Consider the following 19,231-nt stretch of genomic DNA (forward strand, 5'->3'; position numbering starts at 1 on the left):
GTTAGTAGTAATACACAGGACTTGCCACTATGGCTAACAGAGGGGGAAATCAGGGAAAGACTGGATAAACTTAACACAAACAAATCACCAGGCCCGGATGGCGTACATCCGAGAGTGCTCAAGGAACTCAGTATGGTTATATCTAGACCACTGTTCCTAATCTTTGCTGACAGTATTAGGACAGGAGATGTACCAGGGGATTGGAGGAAGGCTAACGTGATTCCGATATTCAAAAAGGGCCAGAGACATATCCTGGGAAATTATAGGCCTGTCAGTTTGACATCAATAGTATGTAAACTTCTGGAGGGGATGATAAGGGACTATATCGTAGAGTATGCTAAAGACAACAACATCATCAGTAGTAACCAACACGGGTTTACAAATGGGCGTTCTTGTCAAACCAATCTCTTAGCATTCTACGAGGAAGTGAGCTGTGAGCTAGATAGGGGCAGACCAGTGGATGTGGTGTACTTGGATTTCGCCAAGGCGTTTGATACAGTTTCCCACAAGCGCTTAATTTATAAAATAAGGTCTGCAGGTATCGACAGCAGGGTTTGCTCTTGGATACGGAACTGGCTAAAAGGCCGTGTCCAAAGGGTGGTAATAAACAGCGCATACTCAGACTGGGCTGAGGTAGTAAGCAGGGTGCCCCAGGGCTCAGTCCTGGGACCAACCTTGTTCAATTTATTCATAAACAGCATTGAGGACGGGATCAGTAGTTCGTTATCAATTTTTGCAGATGACACAAAATTGGCCAGGGCAATAACTGCACAGCATGAAGCAGATATCCTACAGAATGACCTGGACAAAATTACGGAGTGGGCAACGACATGGCAAATGAGGTTTAATGTGGAGAAGTGTAAGGTTTTGCACTTGGGGACCAAAAACATAAAAACACAATACATGTTAGGAGGGGAACCCTTGGGGGACTCAAAAATGGAGAAAGATCTGGGAGTCTTGGTTGATGATAGATTAGGCAACAGCATGCAATGCCAAGCGGCAGCTTCCAAAGCCAACAGAATATTAGCATGCATAAAGAAAGGGATGTATTCCAGAGATAAGACTATAATCCTTCCACTTTATAAAACTCTGGTCCGACCGCATCTGGAGTATTCTGTCCAGTTCTGGTCGCCAGTCCTCAGGAGGGATGTGTTGGAGCTGGAGAGAGTCCAGAGAAGGGCAACTAAACTAATTAGGGGATTGGAGGACCTTACCTATGAAGAGCGGCTGCAATCGCTCGATTTATTTTCCCTGGAGAAGAGACGTCTGAGAGGGGACATGATAGCAATTTATAAATATCTTAATGGGGATCTCAGCTTAGAAAAAAAGCTGTTCATTCGAAGGAATTGCATGAGGACTCGAGGACATACAATGCGATTAGAGGAGAAGCGTTTTAACCTCAGGCAACGTGGGGGGTTCTTTACTGTTAGGGCTACAAGATTGTGGAATTGTCTACCACAAGAGGTGGTTTCTGCGGGTAGTATGGTGACTTTCAAAAGACTCTTAGACTTACATCTCAAGGATCAGGAGATAAAGGGCTATGTTAGATGATTACAGTCACACACACCTACACAGGTTGAACTGGATGGACTATTGTCTTTATTCAACCTCACCTACTATGTAACTATGTATATGTAACTATGTAAGACTTCCATGTGCGATGACAAATCTTTCTGGAAGTCGCTTTCCTTGCTTTAACTAGAGTAGGAATAACTGAAGCTGATAAACCCTTGTCCTTCAGCACCTGGGTCTCAATAGCCAGGCCGTTAACCACTTAAGCCCCGGAAGATTTTACCCCCATTCCGACCAGGGGGTATTTTGCGATTCGGCACTGCGTGACTTTAACGGAAAATTGCGCGGTCGTGCGACGCTGTACCTAAACGAATTTGGTGTCCTTTTTTTCCCCACAAACAGAGCTTTCTTTTGGGGGTATTTGATCACCTGTGCGATTTTTTGATCACGCGCTATAAACAAAAAAAGAGCGTCAATTTTGCAAAAATAGCAATATTTTTCACATTTTTTTATATGAAATTCCCCAAAAAAAAAATTTAAAAATCAAATTTTTTTTTTACTTTTTCGGCCAATTTGTTTTATGCTACCTATGTTTGGTAAAAAAAATCGCAAAAAGCGTATTTTGATTGGTTTGCGCAAAAGTTATCGCGTTTACTAACAAAGGGAAAGATTTCTGTCATTTTTGTTGTTTTTTTTTTTTAACGTGTAATGGCGGCGATCTGCGATTTTTTTTGCGGTACTGCGACATTGGGGCGGACAGATCGGACCCTTGACTGACATTTTTGACACTTTTGGGGTTACCAGTGACATTTCTACAGTAATCAGTGCTATATATATGCACTGTTACTGTAAAAATACACTGGTAGTGAAGGGGTTAACTTTATTTGGGAGGGAGGGGCTGTGTGTATCCCTAGGGGCGTGCTTTCTACTGTGATTGGCTGGGGCTTGAGCTGTATGGACACTGATCAACGGATCTACATACTAGATCCGAGTGATCAGTATCCTAACAGCAAGGAGAATGACAGGTGGCTTGTTTACACAAGCTGCCTGACATTCTCCCTCTCCCCCGCCGATCGCCGAGTGACCGGCGGACATCGGGTCCGCCGGTCACACGCGCGGGGGGGTCCGTGACCACGCGGGAGCGCGCCTCCGGGGGCGCGCGCTCGCTCCCTAGACCCTCACAGGCTAGTGACGTAGCCCTACGTCACTTTGCCTGTGAGGGGCTGACTGCCGACGTAGATCGGCGTTAGGCAGTCGGCAAGTGGTTAAAGCCAGCGATCATAAAGCAGGATGGAAGATCGGTCCCTGCGAAAGCAGATCCTCCCTAAGAGGAAGTCGCCAAGGAACGTCTGCGACCAGCCTGACCAGGTCGGCGTACTAGACCCGACTAGGCCAGTCCTGATCTACCAGGATAACTGGGATTCCCTCCACCTCTATCCTGCGAAGAAGCTTCGGCAGTAACTTGAGAGGAGGGAAGGCATACAGTAGCTGATACTGCCCCCCCGGGGCGGTCAGCATGTCTGCGGTGTCTGCTAGAGGATCGTGGGAGCGAGCCACAAACCTCCGCACTTTCCTGTTGAGCTGAGATGCCAACAGCTCCCATTCGGGGTGCCCCAACGGAGGCACAGTTGGTGGAATATCCCTGGATGAAGAGATCATTCCCCTAGATCCAGAATCTGACGGCTGAGATAATCTGCCTGCCAATTCACCCCCGGAATGAATACCGCAGAGAGAGCTGGAACAATCGTTCCGCCCAACGAAGAATGCTGGCCACTATGGCCGCCAGGACACTCCTGGTGCCCCTTTGATGATTGACATAAGCTACTGCTGTGGCATTGTCCGACTGGATCCGAACCGGGCTGCCCTGGAGCTGCTCGGTCCAGTGAGTCAGACAAAGTCTGATCGCTCTCAGTTTCAATACATTTATCGGTAACCTGGACTTTTCCAGGGACCCAAGCCCCCGAGTCGAGAATTTCTCCTCACCCGGATAGACTGGCATCCGTGGTGATAAGCGTCCAATATATTGGCAGAAATGACTAAAAAAGAAAAAAAACTGACATCCTGTAGCAGAGAGAGGGAGGATATACCCTCTGGGACTGCCCCTAGGGTGGAGCCAGAACGTTTTTCTTTCTGCCTAGTCCTACTCCTGTGGAGGCAGCATAACCCTATTGATGAGAATCAAAGAGGACTATGTCTGTCAATGAGCGACAGAGAAATACAGACCTTACGGGTATGGAGGATTCTGGGAATGTCATTTAATTTTGCTATTTATGAAAACTGCTGAGAGGACACGTGAGCAGTGCTGGGAATTCTGGGGCATTATCCAGTAACAGACAAGGGATGTGTCTGGATGGTGACTGTATCATTGTGTGTGTCAGGTTCCTATAAGGTGTCAGGATGTCACTGTCTATTTCTCCATGGAGGAGTGGGAGTATTTAGAAGGACACAAGGATCTCTGCAAGGACGTTATGATGGACAATCAGCTGCCCCTCACAATACCGGGTAAGAGGAGACTTTATTGTAAAGGAGAGAGCAGTACGGAGGCTCCACCTAGATCCCCCATCATCTGATAAACAAATAGAAACAATGTATTCAGTCAGTGTGTGTGTTTCCTACAGATGGATCCATTAATGGGAACCCACCAGAGATCCTCTGTATTCCCGGGATTCCACACAGGAAGGTCACACCATCCCTCACCATAATCAGGTAGATGAATGACAATTATTAATAGTTCTGATTCATACACAGCATGTTTGTTACAATGAATTGTTTATTATAAATTCAGAGTGGAAACCTTGGGGATGATAATATTGTTGTTAACCACTTAAGCCCCGGAAGATTTTACCCCCTTCTTGTCCCTCCAATATTTTTTCTCCTTATTTCTCAGTATGCTTTTGCTATGTTCCTCCAGGTGTGCTTTGAGTTTGGTTTCCTGTTCGCTGTAAAGGGATACAGTTTTGAGTGGTGTCAGTCTGGTGTATAGAGTTTTTACGTCATCATCCAATGTTTTAATTTGTCTCTTGTATTCCTCCTGAAGAAGTCGCATTAGATTGCGAGAACATTCATTGAGGATATTTTCCCACTCTTTCTTCATGGTGCTGGTGATATTGTCTAACGTTGGAAAGATTTGTATCCGTAGGCCTATAGGGTTTATGTTTTCACTGATGTATCTTTGGAAAGTTTTTATATGCCAGTGCAATGCGGATTTCTTTTCAAGTATCCTTCCTAGTGATGCAAACAGTGCCAAGGTATCAGATTCTTGTTGTTCTTGGGTCTGAAAGTTAGTATGTATTCCCGTCATGAGGTCATCCCATTCTGTTCCTACTAGATCACCCATTGTTGTGTATAAGGTCTTTGTGTAGTAATACCCCCAAATAGAAAAAAGGGGGAGAAGAGGCTCCTTTCTGGATGTTTGTTTCCAGAGAGGAGGAAGAGAGTAAGGCTCCTGCTACTTGAGTAGGAGTGGTATGTGTATATAAAGTGAGTGAAAATCAGATTATAGACTAAGAGTAGGGGAGGATTGGATGATTCACCATCCTATGAAAATTGTATGGTTGGTCTTAGAGCTATAGTTAGTAATTAGAAGGTAATATTTGCCATCATCCCTAATAACATGCTAGAAAATGGTTGGTTCCTCAAGCCAAAGAATGGTGGGATTGTGTAGGCAAGGTTTTGATCAAATACAATTTATTGAATAAATAATAAAATAATGAAAAGGATAATGATAAATGCAGAAAAAAAGCAATTTGTAACATAGGTACTATTCATCAACAATATAGACTATGCCATATGTTGGATATTACTTATGAGCAGGTGTGGTGATTCCCGATATAGAAACATTGGTTTCGACGCGTTTCGGCATACATTCAAACAATTGCCTTTTTCAAGGTAGATACAGAGACTGGTTTAGGCGCTCAGAGGTCAAAGGTCAAAGAGTTCATACAGATATAAGCTGAAACAATGGCAGATAAAAGTGTTGATGTACACAGGTGATGAAAAAACAGTTCGCAAGGGGGGGATTAAGAGTCCATGTGCAAATATCTGACAGTTCTTAGAAGCAATCCAAGGGTGGTCCACAGCTCAGGGTCAGCTCATTCAAACAGAGTGAAGTCAACTCTAAACGGATAAAGGAGGAGGGAAGAGTGCCACTTGAGTGCAAGATTATGATTTATTATGACATAAATACGTAGTAACTTACATTAAAGTAAGGATAAAAGCGTCTGTCAGGTACAAAACAGTTCCACGATGGTGAGAGGGTTCCGCACAATCCAGGGTGCCTCAGGTACAGAGCACCATGTCTGAACCTGGATTAAAGGTGTTAAGGGAATGGTTGGATGAAAACCTGGCAAAGTGGTTCATCAGACACTCAACCTCTCCTGCTGGGGCAGCTCTCTTCTTTGTTGAGAAGAAGGATAAGACATTGAGATCATGTGTTGATTATAGGGAATTAAATAAAATCACTATCAAGATTCGCTATCCCCTGCCACTAATCCCCAAGCTTTTGTAAAGACTTCGTTCTGCAAAGATCTTTACTAAATTGGATTTACGGGGTGCATATAACCTCATTAGCATTCGTAAGGGTGATGAATGGAAGACTGCTTTCAGAACCAGAAATGGACATTTCGAGTCTTTGGTCATGCCTTTCGGTCTTTGCAATGCTCCAGCAACCTTTCAGCACTTTATTAATGATGTGCTACGAGATCTTTATAAGGGTTTATAAGGGACTTTTCCAAGGTGGTTACCCAGTTAGCCAAGAAAGGACGGCTCTTCACATGGGCACCAGAGGCACAAGCTGCTTTCAGTAAACTAAAGACACTCTTTACCTCTGCACCAATTCTAGTACATCCTGACCCTGAACTGCCCATTGTTGTAGAAGTAGATGCCTCCGATTCTGCTGTTGGAGCTATCCTTTCTCAGCATATAGGTGAAAAGATGCAGCTTCATCCCTGTGCTTACTTTTCCTGGTTGATGTCCTCTGCTGAAAGGAACTATGACATTGGGAATAAGGAATTGCTGGCTTCAAAGCAAGATTTCTCTGAATGGAGGCATCTGTTAGAAGGGGCTGAGCATTTGGTGACTGTTCTTACCAATCATCGGAACTTAGAGTTCATCCGTTCTGTAAAGAGACTGCCCTTGCGACAAGTATGCTGGTCTTTATTCTTCTCCATGTTTAATATCATCCTTTCTTACAGACCTGGCTGAAAAAACGGCAAGGCTGATGTCCTGTCGCAAAGTTTGTCTGAATCCCCTCAAGGAAGTAACTCTGACTGTACCATTCTTTCTCAAAATAACTTTTTAGGAGCCACTAATCCCAAAGAATTTTTGATCTTGCTTAAAGATGGCTACTCCTCTGATCCCCTCCTTAAACATCTTCCCAAGGACCTGAGTCTCACCTTCAGAAATGGCCTTTTGATTCAAAACCATTGCCTCTATGTTCCTCAAAGTGTGCGGCTAGAAGTCCTCAGACTGGTTCATGACTCTAAGCTTGCAGGAAATTTTGGGGCCCTTAAAACTGCTCAACTGTTGTCTCATTCATTCTGGTGGCTTAGTTACAAGAAACTAAAGAACTATGTTGCTTCTTGTCCAACTTTTGCATGTCATAAGACACCCCGATCTTCCCCTGTGGGATTGTTTCAACTACTTCCAATTCCATCACGGCTTTGGGGATCAATCTCTATGGATTTTGTGGTTGAACTCCCTCCTTCGAAGGAAATGACCACCATCTTGGTAGTGGTCGACCACCTCACCAAGATTGCTCACTTCATCCCACCTAAGGGGTTACCCAATGTGGAACTAACTGCAGAATTAGTGATCCAGGAAGTATTTAAACTACATGGGATCCCGGATGATGTGGTCTCAGATAGGGGGGTTCAATTTACTTCCAAATTCTGAAGAAGTTTCTGCATGTCCCTGGGTGTCACAGTCAATCTTTCCTCTTCCTTTCATCCTCAATCCAATGGACAAACAGAAAGAACGAATCAGACCTTGGAACTGTTTTGTTAGCTATTTGCAGGATGATTGGGTGGATTATCTTCCAACAGCAGAATTTGCCTACAATAATTCCAAGCATAGCTCCACATCTCTTTTATGTGAATACAGGGTACCTTCCAGTTTGCATTCCTGGCCTCCCTATTGCTACACCAATTCCTGCTGTTAAGCAGAAGTTACAGGAAACTCAAAGTTAATTGCTTGAAACATTGAAGGTGCACAGGAGGCTTACAAGAAGGCATCTGATAGACGTCGAAGAGAAATACCGTCTTTTCGTGTTGGAGATAAGGTCTGGTTATCCGCAAAGAATCTCAAGACTCAGGTACCATCTGTTAAGTTGGGGCCAAAGTATTAAGGACCTTTTCAAATCCCGACACAAGTTAATGCAGTTACTTTCTGTTTGAAACTTTCTGACAGTAATAGAGTCCATCCTGTTTTTCATGTTTCTTTACTTAAACCCTTCCATGAAAATTCCTTCCCTGGGACAGTCCTTCCTCCTCCCCCGCCTGTGGTTGTTGATGGTGAAGAGGAATTTATTGTAGAAGGAATAATTGACTCAAGGATCCACAGAAACAAGTTGCAGTACCTGGTGAAATGGGAAGGATACGGACCTGAGGAAAATTCTTGGGACCTGCTAAGCATGTTCATGCTCCTAGACTGGTTTGGGAGTTCCAGCAAAGGTTTCTGCTTAAACACCCTGGAGACACCCTGGAGGGGCATACTGTCAGGGCCCAGATTCAAACCCAGGTTTTTGGTTGTTTCTGGTGGTGCTTCTTGCTGAGCTATCCAGCAGCTGATACCTATGCATTCTTGATCTGTGTGGTGAACTAGACCTTGTCCAGTTTCCCATCTAATTCCTTGCCCAGCCTCTTGTGAACTCTGAACCTTTGGCCACTCCTTTGAACTTCCTATTTAAGCCTTATCTGGGAACTTCCTGATGCCAGATTATTGTGCTTTTGCAAAGATCTAGCTTTGTGTGCTTCATCCTCCAGAATCTTCTACTTGTGTACCGACCTCCAGCTACGTTCCAGGACTACGCCTCTGCCTGCTGCCATCTGCTCTTCACTGCTTGTGTACCGATCTTTGGCTACTACTATGACTACTCTTCTGTTGTTCCCTTACTTCGGCTGATCTCTTGTGTACCAGACCCTGCTTGTCAACCACGGTTGTGCTGCTACTTTCTGTGAGTGGACTCTGAGCCTGATCCAGTAATCGTGACACTTGAATTTTATCTTGTAACACTTGTGATACTAAGTTTATCGGAAGTTCATTCTGCATAGCCTATTATTTATAATTTAATATCAGAAAAACCCTGACAACATTTCTGGCATGTCTGGCGTGGGATTCCCTTCTGGTCTGGAATTCCCACAGCTGCTTTGTCTGAAATCCTTTTGCGTCTATTGTTACAAAGCCTGGTGGTCCAGCCAACCATTCTGAATTCAGTAACTACCCCTGACCGCTGCACTCTATACACAGGGCTGTATATGACATGTTCCTGACCACTGAACTCTATACACAGGGCTGTATATGACATGTTCCTGACCACTGCACTCTATACACAGGGCTTTATATGACATGTTCCTGACCACTGCATTCTATACACAGGGCTGTCACAGGCTGGCACAGGATGCCCATGAGCGCCACAGTGATCCACAATTGGTCCAAAGAAATCCCTACATATATGTATGGGTCAATATCGGGTACCTAGGATGAACAGGTTTAGAAGATAGGAATATTCAGTATTAGAATATATGGGATCCATATGGGAAGGAGAAAAAGGAGTAGGGCATGTACCGTACCTGTTATAGGTGTGTATTTAGCGTGGCTAGAGGTCAGAGTAAAGTAGGAGTATCCATCCAATAAATGGAGTATTTCAAAAATGGAGGTGAAAGTTAAAGTGAAACTCTGTTGGTTTGTGTTCCTATGGGCTTCACATATAATTCATAAATATTTTCCCTTGTCACTCTATTTATGAATTATATGTGAAGCCCATAGGAACACAAACCAACAGAGTTTCACTTTAACCTTGTTACACTATTTTACGGATATAAGTCTCTAATTCGCCTCTCTGTACTTATACACATTCCCTTGCTGTATTCCCCTTGTTTTGGGTATACAATTTCTCAGATTCTTCCCAACACATGGTGTTTGGTACCTTCTCTGCCTATCTCGGCTCTATTTCACTAGACCATTATATATTTTCATGATGAGTAAAAATTCCCCCCTTTTTTCACATACTAGACCTCCATTTTTGAAATACTCCATTTATTGGATGGATACTCCTACTTTACTCTGTTGACCTCTAGCCACGCTAAATACTCACCTATAACAACAGGTACGGTACATGCCCTACTCCTTTTTCTCCTTCCCATATGGATCCTGTATATTCTAATACTGAATATTCCTATCTTCTAAACCTGCTCATCCTAGGTACCCGATATTGACCCATACATAGATGTAGGGATTTCTTTGGACCAAGTGTGGATCACTGTGGCGCTCATGGGCATCCTGGGCAGACGCCAGTTCTTTTCTTTTCATCCTCTTACCCAGTGAACTATGTATATGGGAGACTCTGCATTCCTCTTTCGGTATACTTACCGTTTTAATTGACAGTCCATTTCTCTCCATATGAGGACTCCTTTTGGTAGGTACTATTACTCAATAACCATGCTACTTTAAATGAAAATATGTTTTCCTTGAGTATACCTGTACTTATCTAACACTAAAAGAAAATGTACTTATATAGGCACAATTAGTGTTTTGAACTCTGGTTGACCCCTGAAGAAGGGTATTATACCCGAAACGCGTAGGGTCTTGTCCGGTTCTCTCCACCAGCTGTACCTAGGAGTCTTCTGCACTGAGGATGGTCTGTTCTTGCATGCAATTTTACATTTTGATGTATATCCAGTCATCCATTGTTTGGAATATGCATTTATTGTATAATTAATTTTTTCTTTTTGTGTATAAATAAAATTGATCCTTTTTAATACTCTGGTGTATACTTTTTTCAGTGTTAAGTGGCATTTATAGTCCCAAACAATTGGGGGAACCCTCCTTGTCTCTACCTACCGGGATGATGGCCACTAACACTGAGTACTAGGTGATACGATCCAATATTCTTCATCATACAGCATTAGGGTTACTAGAGCCAATTATTATGGGAATTCAATGTAAGAATTCATTCATACATCTGATATTTATCATGGCTGGGCAAATGCGTGTCCCATTCGTTCAACATTTCTTTTTTGTTTTTTTTATTTCAAAAGAGAAATCGTTTTTGTGAAAGCTTACACTACAAAATGTACTCAGCCAATGAAAGGACTCCATTTTTATTTTTCTATTGCTATCAATGGCTAACATGGTACAGCACTTCATCCATGTCTTTGGTGATCCCTGATCTCCTTATGAACTGTTTCTTACATGATAAAGATCCGCCATGGAGTATATCTGAGGGTGTGCTTTTTCCACACGAGAGCTGTGATGTCCAGCAGCATTAATATGGAAGACATTTCCCACACTCAAGGCACTAATACACCTCAAGGGTTGTATGGGATCCCTGATCTACAGGAAGACAGGACTTCAGTGAGGTACAATTCCCTCACTCAGGACAGAAAAATGGCTTGTCTCCCATGTGAGATCTTTGATGTTTGGAAAGATTTGACTTCTGTGAAAAACATTTCCCACACTCAGGACAGGAATATGGCTTCTCCCCCGTGTGAGATCTTTGATGTTTGGAAAGATTGGACTTCTGTGAAAAACATTTCCCACACTCAGGACAGGAAAATGGCTTCTCCCCCGTGTGAGATCTTTGATGTTTGGAAAGATTGGACTTCTGTGAAAAACATTTCCCACACTCAGGACAGGAATATGGCTTCTCCCCTGTGTGAGAAATCTGATGTCTGTAAAGATCAGACTTCTGTGAAAAGCATTTCCCGCACTCAGAACAGGAAAGTGGCTTTTCTCCTGTGTGCAATCTCTGATGTCTGTAAAGATCAGATTTCTGTGAAAAACATTTCCTGCATTCAACACAGCAGTATGGCTTCTCCCCAGTATGAGACCTCTGATGCTTGACAAAATCAGTTTTTGTTGCAAAACATTTCTCACATTCAGGACAGGAAAGTGGCTTCTCCCCAGTGTGAGATCTCTGATGTCTTTTAAGACTGAACATCAATGAAAAACATCTCCCACACTCAGAACAGAAAAGTGGCTTCTCACCTGTGTGTGTTCTCTGGTGTGTGTAAAGATGGGAGATCTGTGAAAAACATTTCCCACACTCAGGACAGGAATATGGCTTCTCCCCTGTGTGAAATCTCTGATGTGTGTTAAGATCGGACTTCTGTGAAAAAGATTTCTCGCACTCAGAACAGGAATACGGCTTCTCCCCTGTGTGAGATCTTTTATGCATATTAAGATGGGATTTAAAACTGAAACACTTCCCACACTCAGTACAAGAAAGCCTCTTATCTGGAATGGCATTGTCTCTCACAGTCTGAGGTTCCTCAGGATAAGAGGAATACGATGGTCCATCTACACTGTGTGGTGCCAGATGGACATTTGAGGTAGCCAGCTTTTCTCCTGGACTATACTGTGTGATGTCCTCATCTTCTACTTTACAGTCTGGAGACAAAGTGAGACAATCCTCTGAGGTTTTCCTCATCTCCCATCCATGTACTAAAATAGAAATAAAATGAATATTACTAGACATGACCAGACTGGGTTCGCTTAAACCAGGACTCAGTCCACATCAGGCAGCTTTATCTCTGAGGTCCTTATAATTCCACCCTCAAGGTAACTAGTAAATGGGTCCTCTAAATCTCCTGCCAGTTCATTTTTTTATTCATGGACCTTATTCATAGTGACAGTGATGAGGGGATTATAGGACAAATGTCCCCACCCCCTCTATCACTCATTGCCATCTTCCCAACACAAGAAGTCCTGCACTTCCTTATTTAGTCCATGATTTAGTCATGAATAGCAGCGGGGCTGAGCCCCACCAGGGGTCAAAGAGTGAGGATGGGGGAGAACAAACAAGATGAAGAATGGACAGATCCTGAAGACCACCATCAATAGGTTATTTACTTCTCCCTCATTATCACTTTCGGTTTAACCACTTGCCAACAAGGCAGTCATATGATGCAACTACAGACATCATTCAGGTATTAAAATGAGGCCTTGTACTGCAGAAGAAATTTGAGTGGCTGCCCGCAGAAGTGATCTCTCCATTAAGAGTAGATGCCCATGCTTTCACAAGGAATGTTGTTCATCTGATGGGAATAAAGTTAATGCAAAATAATTTAAAGAGACCGTGTAAAAAATAGTTTGGGATAAAATAAGTAGTAATAAAAAACATTAAAAGCGCCCCGCCTCCCATGCTTATGCGCAAATGAGAAAATATATGTAAGTCCCACAAGCATAATGTAAACAGTGATCGCACCACACGTGAGATATTGTCACGAATGTCTAGACAAGATCAATAGTTCTAGTACAAGATCTCTGTAAAGCAAAACTGGTAACCTGTAGAAATGTTTAAAGTGTTGCCTATGGAGAATTTTAAGTACCAAAGTTTGTCGCCAGTCCACGGGCATTTGCAATTTTAAAGTTTGAAAAACCACTTCGCAAATTCCTTGTGACATAAAGAATGGCAAAACCCATTATTTTATTTCATAGGGCCTCTGCTAAATATATATATATATATAATGTTGATTTTTACATGTAGGAGAGAAGTGTCAGAATTGGCCTGGGTGACAAGTACTTAAGGTTCCAAAGTCTAAGAATGTTACACATTATTATCAAGATGTAAAAGTCTGTGCTCCAATCAAATCATCAGATAAAACATTTCCAGTGGGTAGAAATGGGAGCAAAAGAAGTAAGGCCTATGTAATGTACAACTTATTATATAGGATACAACAGTAAGGAATATACAGTATCAGAATGATGGAATGTACAACATAGAGTATATAGTGCAGGGGTCAGGAGTATGTAATGTACAATATAGAGTATATAGTGCAGGGGTCAGGAGAATGTAATGTACAATATAGAGTATATAGTGCAGGGGTCAGGAGTATGTAATGTACAACATAGAGCAGGGCTTCCCAAACTTTTTTGGGCCGAGACCCACTTATGAATACAGATTTTTTTTTTTGGGACCCACTTGCTTGTAATTGAATATTGCAAAGCGCTACAGAATTTATTGGCGCTATATAAATGCAAATAATAATAATAATAATAATATTGCATATTTTAAAGGGAGGGGGATGTTGAATTAAAAATATCAATTTACTACTTTTCAATTTATTATTGAATACACTTAATTAATATATAACTAAATATGTGTTGTTAAGAAACAACAGGAGCTTACCTGTTTATGTCTTTTGTTGACAACTTGACTCAGCAGGAATACTTATGGTTAATCAAAAAAAAAATAAAAATATTAGTGGTGCACCGAAATTTCGGCCACCGAAATTTTCGGCCGAAAATGGGACCATACCATTTCGGCCGAAAATGGGACCATACCATTTCGGCCGAAAAGGGGTTAAAGATGCCGAAAATGTATGGCTGCAAATAGTAGTAAGAAGTGAGCCATTCACTTCCCTGTCAGACGAGTATCTCCACTGACTGCTCTGTTCCTCCGTCCAGTGACTTCCGAGGAGAAAACCCAGCATGCACATTGCACAGCAGAGGAGGATCCTCGTCCTCCGCCGTGCCTATTGCAGAATGGATCCACCCACCTCCTCCTTCATGTGCGCAGTGCTGCCGAGCAGGGTAATATCTATCTTTCTCTCATGTGCTCTGGTGCTGTGTGCTGCCGAGGGAGGAGGAATGTTATCTCTCTCTCAAGTGCTGTGTGCTGCCGAGGGAGGAGGAATGCTATCTCTATCTCTCTCTCTCATGTGCTCTGGTGCTGTGTGCTCAGTGCTGCCGAGGAGGGTAATATGATATCTCTCTCTCTCTCTCTCATGTGCTCTGGTGCTGTGTGCTGCCGAGGGAGAAGGAATGTTATCTCTATCTCTCTCTCATGTGCTCTGGTGCTGTGTGCTCAGTGTTCCCGAGGAGGGTAATATGATATCTCTCTCTCTCTCATGTGCTCTGGTGCTGTGTGCTGCCGAGGGAGGAGGAATGTTATCTCTCTCTCAAGTGCTGTGTGCTGCCGAGGGAGGAGGAATGCTATCTCTATCTCTCTCTCTCATGTGCTCTGGTGCTGTGTGCTCAGTGCTGCCGAGGAGGGTAATATGATATCTCTCTCTCTCTCTCTCATGTGCTCTGGTGCTGTGTGCTGCCGAGGGAGGAGGAATGTTATCTCTATCTCTCTCTCATGTGCTCTGGTGCTGTGTGCTCAGTGTTCCCGAGGAGGGTAATATGATATCTCTCTCTCTCTCATGTGCTCTGGTGCTGTGTGCTGCCGAGGGAGGAGGAATGTTATCTCTCTCTCAGCAATAAGCATTGGCTATGGGTGCTGTAAGGTATTTTAACAGAACTATTGCTGTGGTCCTAAGGTTTAGCAGTAAAAGTTAGTGGGCTGAGGGTGCTCCTGGGAATGTGAGGGAAGAGGCTGCACCCACATTGTGTTCTGGGAGACAGTTCCCCCACTCTGATGGGGTTTAGGAGCAGAGCTAGATATGGGACAGCTGCATCCCAAGTCTCTAATTCCTTTCTTAGGACAAAAAAAAGCCATGCCACCTGCTGTTAGATCAGGAGAGTTGCCAGTGCATGCACTGCCTCATTCACATATACCCAACACAAGAAAAATATTGGGTTTGCTCAAGCAGCGCACACAAAAGAAAATGATCAGAACTGTTTTTTTTTAGCAGAATAGTCAGACAAAAAACAGGAATGGGTGCTGTAAATTTGATGTCAGGTGACACATTCTAATAATAAGACATATTCATTTCTGTCTAACAGATCACTAGTCACTTCAAAATCCTGTTTACCAATTAATGTTAGTGGTGCCTTTCAAAGTGCCATTTGCAGAACCTTTGATGCTAATGAACACCACTATCCGGGAGACCATGGGAAAGATACTCTGTGCACTTCCACACAGCCTAAGCCATTGCTGCACTGATGAGCTCACAGTAAGCCCCGCACACATGTTTATCACTGAAACAATTCCCTTGCTTTTATGTAAACACCTGCATCATAATTATGCATTTCATTTGCATGTCCCATACAGTTCAATAAGAAGAGATCTGTACAAAAAAAAAAAAAAAAACAACACGACACCTCTCCTTCCTGACTTCCCAGAAATAGCTTAATGCAGGGGTCTCTGTCTCTCTCTCTCTCCCTTCCATACTGATAAAGGATGTCTGTCTGTCTGCCTATAGGAGACTCATTTCTCTGCTGGGTTATCATATCAGTGACAAGTATGCTCATTGGTGTAATTAGCTTCATTTTATAATTTCCTGTTAAATGACTTTAATATCAGGGATGATGTGATTATAGAAACAGTATAGCATTCAACATCAGTTTCTCATAGCTGCAGGACTACAAGTCCCAGCATGTTCTCTCAAGTCAATGGTGACTTGTTTTTTCTGGATATCAATGTGCCACATATAAATTATCAACTATTCTCTCTCTCTCTCTCTATCTCATTTGTGGGAAAAAGTCATTTTCGGTTTCGGTTTTCGGCCAAGGGCATCCTGCATTTTCGGTTTCGGTTTCGGCCCAGAATTTTCATTTCGGTGCATCCCTAAAAAATATATATATATATATATATATATATATTTTTTTTTTTTTTTTTGCGGGACTGCGACATTGCGGCGGACAGATTGAACCCCTAACTGACATTTTTGACACTTTTGGGGGTACCAGTGACATTACTACAGTAATCAGTGCTAAAAATATGCACTGTTACTGTAATCATGCCATTGGCAGGGAAGGGGTTAACCCTGTGGGTGATCAAAGGGTTAAGTGTGAGCCTAGGGGAGTGATTATAGCTGTATGGCGGCGTGGTTTCTGAGATTAGAGACATGTGATCCTATATAGAAGGATCACATGATCTCTATGATCATCCCAGGGACAAGGATGGTCGGCTGTGTTTACAACAGCCGACCGTTCTTCTCTCTCTCTGCGGGGAACAATCACGGGTGTCAGGTGGCAATCGGAGCTGCCTGACACCCGCCCTGGCTTCCCCGCTGACGAGCGGGGGAGGGAGAGCGCCGCCGTACATGTACGGCACTTTGCCCAGGAGTGGCTGCCTGCCGCAGTACATCTGTGGCGGGCGGTCGCTATGTGGTTGAAGTAGCCACCCTCCAACAGGTAGTCAGATCACAGCAGCAAACAAAATAGAATTTAGACATTTGGAGGAGACAGAGAGCAAAAGAAGGATTTTTTTTTTTTAGTTCAGAATACATACTTGAATAGCATTTTTTCTGTTAAACCAAGCATGTCACTTTAAATTCATTTATATGTATTGAAATTTTAGTAAACTGCAGGAATTTTTAAATACTAAATGCAAACTATAAAGTTGGATAATGTGTACTGACATACAGTACTTTTACAATCCAGACATCGCCTCTGCCCCACTAAATATATTCATTAATCTAGCAATGAATATGTCTGTATCACAGAAAATGAAGACATCCATCAGCAGAAGTAGACAAATGAATGTAGATTTCAAATCTAGAAGTCAGAAGTCACAAGGGATCATGAACTTCAGCTGACAATCCTAAAACACTTAGACCCAGTGTCAGAATTCTCTGCCATTAGGGAACTCAATGGAATACCTGGTGATTTCCTGGCGCTCTGCTCCGATGCGCACTCTGCTAACGACTCCACTCTGACTCGGCAAGGGGTGGAGTCGGGCGCATCAGTGAAGCTCTAGGTCCCGCCCACCTGACTGCCCTGCCTGCCTGCTCGCTCGTAACACAGTGTGTGCGGACTGTGGTTGATGCCTGGGAAGCTCACTGATCTGACTGCTCTACTGCCGGCGACCCACTCAGATGCGGCTCGCGACCCACAGTTTGGGAAGTCCTGACATAGAGTATATAGTGCAGGGATTAAGAGAATGTAATGTACAACATAGAGTATATAATGCAGGGGTCAGGAGTATGTAATGTACAACAGAGTATAAAATGCAGGGGTCATGTGTATGTAATGTACAATATAAATTATATTATGTAAGGATCATGACTGATAATATTGGTATTCAGTAATCAGTGGAAGCCTAATTGTTTACTTGTTGACAAATTGCAGAGGTCCCACACCGCTGCCTCCCATCTCCTGAGACTGCACTCAGTGACTTGAGTCTGAGACTATACAGACATATCCCTAAATCTAGCACAGCCAGCGGACAACCGAGCAAGTAACCAGGGAGAATTGTTCCTTTTAGAGATTTTTTTTAGACCCGGGCAAGGGGAAGAAGACTCAAGGTACATTCCCTAGGTGCCTAGGTCTAGTAACGCCTCTTTGCTGCCAGCTGAACCCCAGAATCCCCATAAATCCAGTCTAGATACATAAATTGTGTCTGCAGCACAGAGAAGGAAGATTATCCGAAAGAAATACAGGAATACAGGACGGGGAACACAGCTCAGGAAAGTGACCAGGGGATTACAGGCTGATATCACCCAGTTCTTGCCCTACTCTGGACCAATCAGTAAGCAGAATGGATGGATGAATGTATTTAGTGTTAATAACCCACCTGTGCTAATCTCTGTAGGAGTGTCCTTCTCTATAAATGTCCCAGTTATTTCACCCTCCTTCATAGACCGCTGATCATCTCTCACGTATGTCTCTTCTTCTGCTTTACACTCAACTTTTATATCTATCAGACCTTCACCCTAAACCAAAAAAAAAAGAAATAAAATGTAATTAGTAAAATATGAGCCAGAGAACAATCCACACATTGTCCCCACAAGTCCATGTTCTAGAAACTCTGTCCCACCAACCTTGTAATGGTGAGGGATAGTGTGATCTTCCTGTGTGGAATCCTGGGAATACAGAGGACAGGGATATCTCTCTGGTGGGTTCCTGGTATTAGGGGGCTCCATCATATCCTTGTGTCCTTCTGAAAACTCCTCCATCACTCCATACTCCTCACCCTCCTCTTTATACTCTTCTTTAACAACAATATTATAATCTCCGAGATTTCCACTCTGAATATATAATAAAAATGGCATCAGTTGTAACAATGCAGAAAATGTACAGATCCTAATGATACTATCAGTGATTGTTCCTCATCTACCTGATGATGGTGAGGGATGGTGGGACCTTCCTGTGTGGAATCCTGGGAAAACAGAGGACGGGGACATCTCTCTGGTGGGTTCCCATTACTGGATCCATCTGTAGGAAACACACACACTGACTGAATACATTGTTTCTATGTGTTTATCAGATGATGGGGGATCTAGGTGGACCCTCCGTACTGCTCTCTCCTTTACAATAAAGTCTCCTCTTACCCGGTGATGTGAGGGGTGGCTGATTCTCCATCATGATGTCCTTGTAGAGATCCTTGTGTCCTTCTAAATACTCCCACTCCTCCATGGAGAAATAGACAGTGACATCCTGATACCTTATAGGAACCTGACACACACAATGATACAGTCACCATCCAGACACATCCCTTGTCTGTTACTGGATAATGTCCCAGAATTCCCAGCACCGTTCACCTCTCCTTAATGATCTCTCTGGTGACTTCTACAATCTTCATTGTATTTCTCTATCAGGGAGGGAGGTGGAGGCAATGTGATGGTCATATGATCTCCAGTAAATGCGTATATAGACCGCACTGCCAAAAATG

The 19,231-nt window shown here is 43.1% G+C and overlaps 1 protein-coding gene across 1 annotated transcript in view; it reads right to left on the minus strand.

The window, feature by feature from the left end:
- Window positions 1–19,231, minus strand: part of LOC309567170 (uncharacterized protein) — a 563,610-nt gene that overhangs the window by 543,698 nt on the left and 681 nt on the right. The window lies entirely within an intron of this gene.

This window comes from Pelophylax lessonae (assembly GCF_965119305.1).
Source record: "Pelophylax lessonae genome assembly, chromosome: 11".
NCBI lineage: Eukaryota > Metazoa > Chordata > Amphibia > Anura > Ranidae > Pelophylax > Pelophylax lessonae.